This window comes from Lathyrus oleraceus, chromosome 3 (assembly GCF_024323335.1).
Source record: "Lathyrus oleraceus cultivar Zhongwan6 chromosome 3, CAAS_Psat_ZW6_1.0, whole genome shotgun sequence".
Taxonomy (NCBI): Eukaryota; Viridiplantae; Streptophyta; class Magnoliopsida; order Fabales; family Fabaceae; genus Lathyrus; species Lathyrus oleraceus.
This window is the reverse complement of record NC_066581.1, coordinates 167,571,481-167,582,503: the sequence shown is the minus strand read 5'-3', so window position 1 is coordinate 167,582,503 and position 11,023 is coordinate 167,571,481.

Here is an 11,023-nt window from a genome sequence, read left to right as displayed (position 1 = left end):
TGTTGATACATGGGTTTAGACAGTGCGAACATCCGATCCTTCAATGATCTTGGCGAGGCCTTCGTCAAGCAATACAAGTACAATATGGATATGGCTCCCGATAGGGATCAATTGAGGGCCATGTCCCAGAAGGACAAGAAAACATTCAAAGAATACGCCCAGAGGTGGCGAGAAGTAGCAGCACAGATCGTGCCCCCGCTGGAAGAGAAAGAGATGACTAAGATCTTTTTGAAGACCTTGAGTTCTTTTTATTATGAGCGGATGATTGCTAGCGCTCCTTCTGACTTCACTGAGATGGTGAATATGGGGATGCGTCTAGAAGAAGGGGTTAGAGAAGGGCGTCTGACAAGAGAAGAAGGCTCTTCTGCCAAACGTTATGGAGCGTTTGCAAAAAAGAAAGATGGAGAGGCACATGCTGTGACCTCCCATATGAAACCAAGAAGACCCTCTGTGAGGAGGAAGACCGTGCGTCCCGCCGGTAACCAGCACCAGGTGGCTCATATAGCACCTGTCTTCAGAGATAATCAGCAGTACCAGCAACATAACAACAATCAGCAACCACACCCGCAATATCAACAACAACAGCACCGTCCGCAACAGCAGGCCTACCAGCCTCGAAACAGTAATCAAACCAGCACAAGTTACGAGAGGAAAAGGGTCACCTTCAATCCTATTCCGATGACGTATGCAGAGCTATATCCCTCTTTGATAGAGAGGAAGTTGATTACTCCGCGAGACCCACCGGCTATACCTACTAACCCCCAGTGGTGGTATAAGCCCGAATTACACTGTGTTTACTATTCTGGTGCTCCCGGCCATGACGTGGAGAATTGCTACCCTTTGAAGACCAAAGTCCAAGAACTTGTGAGGTGTGGCATTCTGTGTTTCGAGGATGTAGGTCCTAACGTGAAGAAGAACCTATTTCCCGAGCATGGGAAATCTGTCAACATGGTCCAGGGTTGCCCTGGCAAATACAAAGTCAAATACGTCAGTCATATTCGACAATCTCTGGTCGAGATGCATCGTTTGCTATGTGATTATAGTCATTACGAGCATGACCATGATAGATGTCGAATCTGTTCTGTTAATCAAAGAGGTTGTCGCCAGGTGTGCAAAGATGTTCAAGAAATGCTGGATGGAGGAGTTATTGAGATCCTTCAAAACAGAAATATTGACGAAGATGCTGATGAGGTCAACGTAATTTCTCCAGTATTCAGGATCCCTGAGCCTGTTATCATCAAGTATGATGCTAGAAAGCAGAAGGTTTCTCCCATATTAACCATCAAGCCAGCCGGACCGGTACCATACTCTTCTGAAAAGGCGGTTCCCTATCGCTACAATGCTATCGTAGTAGAAAATAGGAAAGAGGTGTCCTTGCCATCCTCATCTGTTTTAACATTGCCGATGTTAGTCGTTTAACCCGCAGCGGTCGTGTATTTTCAGCACCTTCAAAGCCTCAAGCTAATGCTGATTTTGTTGAGCGCCCGATTGGGAATGCTGTGAGCACTCCGAATCCGGCACTTGTTGTTAAGCCATCCTTTATATCTATGGGTTGCAAAGACGATGCCATGTCCAATATGCTGGTGGACACTGGGTCATCATTGAACGTATTGCCAAAATCCACTCTCGCTAAGTTGTCATATCAACGGCCTCCCATGAGGCAGAGTGGAGTAGTTGTGAAGGCTTTCGATGGGTCTCGCAAAACTGTGATAGGGGAAGTTGATCTCCCAGTCAAGATCGGACCAAGTGATTTCCAGATTACCTTCCAGGTTATGGATATTCACCCATCGTATAGCTGTCTCCTAGGCAGACAATGGATACACGAGGCAGGCGCCGTGACATCCACCTTACACCAGAAATTGAAATTTGTGAAGAATAAGAAGATGGTGGTTGTAGGGGGAGAAAGGGATCTCCTGGTTAGCCATTTGTCTTCCTTCTCATATATAGATGCTGAGGATGAAGTTGGAACTCCTTTCCAAGCTTTATCTATTGCTGAACCTATTGAGAAGAGAACTCCTTCATTTGCTTCCTACAAAGATGCAAAGTTGGCCATTGAGCGTGGTGCAACTGCTGGATTAGGGAAAATGATTGAGCTAGAAGACAACAAGTCCAGGGCTGGCATAGGTTATTCATCTGGGGTTTCCAATACGCAAGGTTTGTTCAAGAGTGGAGGTTTCATCCACACTGGTCAGGACGAGGAAGCTGCTGCCATCTTGGAAGAGGACGAAGAGGATTCAGGCAACTTCGTCATCCCTGGGGGGATCTGCAATAATTGGGTCGCTGTGGATATTCCAACAGTTATCCATAAGTCAAAGTAATGTTCATTGTGTTTAAAGACCCCCCTCCCATGCCAAAAGGAGGAGTGATGACATTGTTGGCGCATAAATACAATGATATTTTCATAGATTCATGTTAAATGTTTGTTTTTCCAATTATTTTCCCTTTTCGCTTTTTGCATGAAATTGGTGATCACATAAAACCTAAAAATAGAATAAAATCATTCTTTTAATCTGCATAATGATTTGCCTTGTTTGAATTCTAAAGCTTTTCATATCCAAAATCATTATGCAGGTTAATCAAACCCATTGAACATAATGATCCAACACCATCTCCTAACTTTGAATTCCCTGTCTTTGAGGCAGAAGAAGATGATGTTGAAAAGATTCCTGACGAGATTACCCGTCTGCTTGAGCATGAAGAGAAGATCATTTAGCCGCATCTTGAGAACCTGGAAACAATCAACTTGGGGTCTGAGGATTGTGTGAGAGAAGTGAAGATTGGGGCACTCCTGGAAGGATTTGTTAAGAAGGGGTTGATTGAATTGCTACGAGAATACGTCGATCTCTTTGCCTGGTCATATGAAGACATGCCTGGTCTAGATACAGATATTGTGCAACACTTCCTACCTTTGAAGCTTGAGTGCGTGCCTGTGAAGCAGAAACTCAGAAGAACTCATCCTAATATGGCAGTGAAGATCAAAGAGGAAGTTCAGAAGCAAATTGATGCGGGGTTTCTGGTGACTTCTACATATCCTCAATGGGTGGCCAATATTGTGCCCGTGCCTAAGAAAGATGGAAAAGTACGGATGTGTATGGACTATAGAGACTTGAATAAAGCTAGTCCGAAAGATGATTTTCCTCTACCACATATTGATATGTTGGTAGACAATACAGCTAAATTCAATGTCCTCTCATTTATGGACGGATTTTCCGGATATAATCAGATCAAGATGGCACCCGAGGATATGGAGAAGACAACATTCATCTACCTTGGGGAACATTCTGTTATCGAGTGATGCCCTTCGGTTTGAAGAACGCCGGAGCCATGTATCAACGAGCTATGACCACCTTGTTTCATGATATGATGCACAAGGAAATCGAGGTATATGTTGACGATATGATCGCTAAGTCAAGAACGAAGTTTGAACATGTAGAGCACCTGTTGAAGCTTTTTCAGCGTTTGAGGAAGTACAAGCTCCGTCTGAATCCCAACAAGTGTACATTTGGAGTCCGTTCCGGCAAGTTATTGGGATTTATTGTTAGTGAAAGAGGTATTGAGGTTGATCCTGCAAAGGTCAAAGCAATACAAGAGATGCCTGCGCCCAGAACTGAGAAGCAAGTCCGAGGTTTTCTTGGTCGATTGAATTATATTTCCATATTCATATCCCACATGACTGCCACATGTGCACCGATATTCAAGCTCCTCCGGAAAGATCAGTCCCATGATTGGATCGAGGATTGCCAGAAAGCTTTCGACAGTATTAAAGAGTATCTGTCTGAGCCTCTGATTCTGTCTCCGCCCGTGGAAGGAAGACCATTGATTATGTATCTGACCGTTCTTGAAGACTCAATGTGTTGTGTCCTGGGTCAGCAAGACGAATCAGGAAAGAAAGAATTTGTTATTTACTACTTGAGCAAGAAGTTCACCGATTGTGAGTCTCGATATTCAATGCTTGAGAAAATATGTTGTGCTTTGGCTTGGGCTACTAAGCGCCTACGCCAGTATATGTTAAATCATACGACGTGGTAGATATCCAGAATGGATCCAATCAAGTATATCTTCGAGAAGCCTGCTTTAACAGGGAGGATTGCCCGTTGGCAGATGTTGTTATCTGAGTATGATATTGAGTATCAAGCTGAGAAGGCTATTAAAGGTTGTATCTTGGCTGACCACTTGGCACATCAGCCGATTGAGGATTATCAGTCAATTCAGTATGACTTCCTAAATGAGGAGATTCTGTATTTGAAAATGAAAGATTGCGATGAGCCTACACTCGATGAAGGGCCAGAGCCTTGTTCCAGATGGAGTATGGTGTTTGATGGTGCTGTAAATCAATATGGAAATGGTATTGGGGCAGTGATTGTTACTCCTCAGGGCACATATATTCCTTTTACAGCAAGGCTAACTTTCAAATGCACGAATAATATGGCTGAGTATGAGGCCTGTATTATGGGATTGGAGGAGTGCATTGATCTAAGGATCAAGCGTCTTGATGTTTATGGTGATTCGGCCCTCATTGTTAATCAGATTAAGGGTGAATGGGAGACGAATCAGCCCGGCCTCATTCCATATAGGGATTATGCGAGGAGGATTTCAACGTTCTTTACTGAGGTTGACTTCCATCATATTCCTCGAGATGAGAATCGGATGGCAGACGCTCTTGCTAGACTCGCTTCAATGATTGTGGTTAAACTTTGGAATGAAGTTCCCAATATCACTGTGATGCGCTTGGACAGACCAGCTCATGTATTTGCAGTAGAAGAAGTAGAAGATGATAAGCCATGGTATTATGATATCTAGTGTTTCCTTCAGAACCAGTCTTACCCGCCTGGGGCATCTGTGAAAGACAGGAAGACTCTGAGGAGATTATCAGGAAGTTTCTACCTCAATGGTGATGTGCTTTATAAGAGAAATTTTGACATGGTTCTGCTCAGATGCGTGGATAGACACGAAGGAGACCTGTTGATGACTGAGGTCCATGAGGGTTCATTTGGTACTCATTCCAATGGACATGCCATGGCTAGAAAGATATTGAGAGCAGGCTACTATTGGCTGACAATGGAGTCTGACTGCTACAAATATGTGAAGAAATGCCATAAGTGTCAGATTTATGCGGATAAGATTCATATTCCCCCGACACTTCTGAATGTGATTTCATCACCATGGCCCTTCTCCATGTGGGGAATCGACATGATTGGCATGATAAAGCCAAAAGCGTCTAATGAACACAAATTTATTCTCGTAGCAATTGATTACTTCACCAAGTGGGTTGAAGCGGCATCATATGCAAATGTGACCAGGCAGGTGGTCGTGAAGTTTATCAAGAATCAACTCATATGCCGTTATGGTATGCCAGATAAGATCATTACTGATAATGGATCTAACCTGAACAACAAAATGATGAAAGAACTATGTAGTGAATTCAAGATTGCGCATCATAACTCTTCTCCCTATAGACCCAAGATGAATGGGGCTGTTGAAGCTGCTAATAAGAATATCAAGAAAATTATCCAAAAGATGGTTGTCACATACAAAGATTGGCATGAGATGCTGCCATTTGCTTTACACGGATATCGCACATTTGTCTGCACTTCAACAGGGGCAACCCCTTTTTCTCTCTTGTTTATGGCATGGAGGCTGTACTCCCAGTAGAGGTGGAGATCCCATCAATGAGAGTCTTGATGGAAGCCAAGTTGACTGATGCTGAATGGGTTCAGAGTCATTATGACCAGCTGAATTTGATAGAAGAAAAGAGACTGACTGCCATGTGCCATGGTCAATTATATCAGCAAAGGATGAAGAAAGATTTTGATAAGAAGGTCAAGCCCCGTGTGTTCCGAGAAGGTGAACTTGTGCTCAAGAAAGTATCTTTCGCGCCCGATTCCATGGGCAAGTGGACTCCAAACTATGAAGGTCCATATGTTGTTAAGAAAGCCTTTTCAGGTGGTGCTTTGATACTTACAACTATGGATGGGAGGATTTCACTCGTCCTGTGAATTCAGATGCAGTCAAGAAATACTTCGCCTAAAATAAAAAACAGAATAGCTCGCTAAGTTGAAAACCCGAAAGGGCGGCTTAGGCAAAAATGAGCGTCTCGGTGGATTGAAAACCCGAAAGGGCGATCCAAGAAAAACTTAGAGGCATAAAAAAAATATATATCCCGCCAGATTGAGTACCTCACCCTGGGGCAATCTAGGAAAAAAATAGGGATTTGGCAAGTAACTGCATCCTGGCAAGACTTTGTTCTACAACTGTCATCCGTTAGAGATTCTTGCTCATTCGTCATCAGCCAAAGCTTCAAATACATCAGATTCAGAATTGGTGGAGAAATGGTCATTATGTTCAATGTAGCTCTTTTCCAATATATATCACCAATTTCCAATTTGTAAAGATCTATGGAGTCTTGCCATTCGCAAACTACCATCCCATCAAATAAATTTGAGCCTTTATCTAATTATTTGCACTCTTATTTATTTCTATCCAACAAAGGTTTTGCATGTTTTCATTGAAAAAAGTATCATTGTTTTAAATAATCGAATTTTTCATAAATTTGTTTTTAAACAAAATGAACATTCACAATGACATAAGGATACTTAAGAGATCTTCGGTGCTCTCCCAAGGATGGTATGATCCCCAACAGGGTAAGACTTTTGTTCATATTCCTGGCAGGCTTGTATCTTCTTCCTCCGGAGCCTTTTATGGTTTTTCTACCAAGCAGAGTGTGTGATAAGATATTCATCCCCCTTTCCTTCTCAGCAGGTGTGATCTTCGGTAGTACGGTATTTGGCGGTGACCTTCAAAAGCCTCCTGTTTGGTGGTTGTTCCCCACAGATCCCACCACCTCCTCGGATACATGCCCCAGTAGAGTTGCTTATGCGGCAGATCTTATCTGTGCAATAACTCCTGTCCCCAGCTGGAATGACTGATGTTTATCCCCCTGCAGAGATCTTTGCTTCCTAGTATCTCTTGCCCTCATCAGATTGGATACTCTTCGGTGAACCTGGCTTTCTCTCTTGAGATGTAGTACCGGATGCTTGTGTACTTATCCCTTGGAGCTGTTTGTGTTAGAAATGTCTGTTTGTCAGCATTCATCATACATAACCCACACATGCATGCATATAGTTTTCAAGCATTCAGATATTCATGATTGCATTCTTGGCCATATATCTTTGTTGTTATCCCCTGCTAGTGGGTAATACATTTCCCAAGCAGATGTCGGTGTCTGATCCCTCAATATAGAGTCAGCCCCTTAAGCAGAAAGTGTTTACCTTTCCTTCCATATTCCCCACCGAGTTATATCCTCGTGGATAATGGTTGTTTCTGTTCCCCCCCAACACATATATTGGGGTGGACTTCCCCATTGAGTTATATCATCATAGGGACAAACTTTGTTTCATAGTGCCTATCTAGTTTGATCCTAGACTGGCCTCTTATGACTTTTCCCTGCACTCCCCTGTGGTATAGATGAATAGTTGCTCAGTAACCATTAATTATCCATCTTCGCCCCGGCGGAGTCTGTGTTTTTTCTACCTTTATACCAGTAGTCGTAAACCCTTTTTTTCCCCCTGCAGAGTTGGCCTTTTGTTCATCTTAATCGATGACGGTTACTCTTCCGTGGTTTTCTACCCAGTATCCGGTAGATGTAATCCCCTCCTTGATGGTTATCATCATCCAATATTCGGTGTTGATATTCCCTCATCCTTTTGGATAATTGCTCTGATTAGGCAGTTTATCCCCTATCAAGTCATCTTTCATTTACTGGTTGCCGATAATGTTTGTTGCTCCCCTTGAATGTTCATCATTATATACCTAGTTTCGGTATCCCGATGCCTTTCTCTCTCGGTCGATTTATCCTTTATAAACCCATTAATCGGTTGTGGATAATCTCCCATGCGAGTATATTATCTACATTCTGACGGTAATAGATAATATATCTCATGCACTCTTTGGTCGAAGCCTTTTGTTCTTCCCCAGTTGAGTAAGATTCGTATCCCTTTTTGGGAATCGAATATCCATCCAATAATCGAGTTTGCTTTTAGCCCTCTTTTGGATGATGAGTGTCTTGGGAATATTACCCAATTCACGCTTTGATTGGTCACCTATTATATGCCCAGTAACCGGCATCCCTGGTGTTCCTCCCTTCTGCTCCTTATTATGACTTTTTTGTCCCCTGTGGAGTCAGATTCCCTGAGTTGAAATATACCTTTTAGGTCTTCCTCAGACGTTTTGGATGATTGATATCTCTCATCCTTATACCGGTCTTAGATATTCATCCTCCCGGAGCATGTTTTTCCCTCACCCTGATGCCGGTGGGATCACATGATCTCTTTTTGAGCTTATTACCCAGTAACCGATAATACCTCATTTGTTATTTCCTCAGCTGAGTCCTTAGTGGACATCCTCACCTGAGTCCGGATTTTTATCCGAAGAATCCGTTACGGATAATTTCGCTGTATTGGCGTATTCCCCAATACATGCATCTTCGAGTCAGCTCGAGTCTTTCCATTGATTTATTTCATGGATTCTCTCTGTGTCTCTCGGTAAGTTTCAAGTCCTGACCTGCTCACGCGTTTTCATCCCTTTACTCCCCGGTAGAGTCTCTGCCCCATAGAATGAATTATTCATAGGGATTGTCGATTTCCTCCTGATCTTTGCCTTTGTGGACGCATATCTCCACAAAATTTTACCATTTGCATGCATACATCTGCATCATGAGGTCTCTTAGGGACCAAAATTCGTCTCTTTGTTATTATTTAAGCCCATTCTACCCCGTCGAGACGAAGATTTTAACTTTCACTTCTCCGGCTAGAATGACCTTAAATAGGGGCATCTGTAAGACTCCAATTTTGGCTCTAAGATCCCTCATGGCATCATAACATTGCATTTGCAAAGCCTCAAGGATCATAAGCATCTTGGTTCCCTTTGCCTTTGGGTGGGACCTCTTGTGAGTGGTTTGAGATCACCAAACATGCTTGATTTGTATATCATTGCTTGTATTATTTTTTTCACTAACCAAAAGCACAAAAATATGTCACTAACATCTTTTGTTTGTAGCTTGAGCAATCACAAGGTCAAAAGCTTCAAGGAGATAATTGGTACAAAGATATAGTCAAAAGAAGAGGAAAGCAAGCATGGTAATGGTTCCCAAAGCTCTAATCCATCAAATATGCCTCCCTAGTATCTCAATTCATCATTTTGATCAAAGCAAGTCAAAGGGTTTGAGGTTTGTCCACCAAGGAAACCCTAATTCATTTGTGCACCACAATGCCTTGCTCTTGAAGCAACCTCAGCCCATGATGAAATGCAATCAAGGGAAGTTATTTAATTCATCATTTCATGCATATTTGAACTTATTTGAGTGTCCTCAATCATCAATTCATCAATATATGAGTCATGGACTTGAGAAGTTGATCAGTCAATTCATCTGACTATTTTGAAATGCACTGAGACCTAAATTTTTATGTGTTGGTCAAATCGAGATAATCCCAAAAGAAAAAATGCTCTTAAGGAGAATAGGAACAACTTTCATGTTCATGAAAAATTGATTTAAAGCTTGGAAGGTCATCTCCCATTCCAAGACATTATAGGTCATTTTGACTGAAACCCTAATTTTGGGTCAACTTCCCAAGGACATAATTCATTCATTTTTTATGATTTAGAGGTGGGATCAAATGCATTGGAAAGCTTAAGATGTATAATTAAAATGTTATGTTGACCAAAATTTCAAAATCTCAAAGGAAATACATGTGATAATGCAAAATATTATAGGTCACTTTGGACCAAATGCATTGAAAGGCAAAAAAGTCCAAATTCAAGTGCCCATAACTATTTCATGAAAAATCCAAATGATGCAAAATTTAATTCCATTTTGATTGTCTTGAAAAGATATACAACTTTGATGTTGACGGTGTTTTCATTTAGGGCTTGCATAATCAAAAAAGAAGGGCTTGAACATTGGCCAAATTTAGAAACTTTGCCTTTACATGTTTTGCACCTTGCACTTTAAACTAAAAATTCACCAATTTCCACACTTCAAATGGATTTTTTCCCAACATAACAATTGTTCCTCACATCAAAACCTTTCCAACCATTACTCACATGATCATGTTTGGATTTGGCAAATGGCATTTTCGAAGAGGGGAAGTTTTTGGTTCAATTATGCATAACATATCAAAACTCCATGCACAAGCCAATTCACTCCAAGCTACACGTCCAAATCATCTCACATTCATTTCAGATTGCATTTGGCATTGGATTTGGGCCTTTTGAATGATCATGCAAGCCCATGCAATGAATATCCAATTCCATGCACACGGCTTTGATCACACTTGCCTTGCCTTTCCCTCTATAAATAGAAGCCTTACTCCATTCAAATTTCATCCATGAATCAACCTGAAATGCTGCTGAACTGGAAACCTAACCTCTCACCAAATGAGTTATTTCACTTTTCTTCAATTTTTTCAGATCTAGAATTCAACTACATCTGGTTGAATCTTTGGATCTAAAGCTCCTAGACCTCTCTCTCATACTCCGTTGCTCTTCTGTTTGGCCAAAGGAAGCAAGGAAGCAAGCTCAAATCTCCAGAATCCAAGGTTGTTCTTCAACTGGTTTTTTCTTCGAAACTCACCAATTATTGATCTATTTGCTTGGATTTTGTGTTGGCTGAAGTCCTCTTCATAGAGGCAATTGTTTTGTATGCTCAATTATTGAAATCCATGAAGTTCACTTGAACACCACAGAATTTCCATCTCTGATTTCTCTCAATATAGAAATCTAGAGTGGAATTGAGTGGTACAGGGATGATGTACATCATCCCAGCTTTCCAATGATGTATGGATTGTGTATTTTGGTTAAGCTTTTGAAACCTGCAAATGTCACTGGAATCTTAATGCTCACCAGAGAAGAAGGTGGCTCTGGTGGCCGTCCTTTTGCCAGATGCGTTGTGGACCAATGGATCTGATCTCTAGTTTATATCCCAGCCCTTGGATCTTTTGACTTTTAGTAATGCCATGTGTTTCGCTGA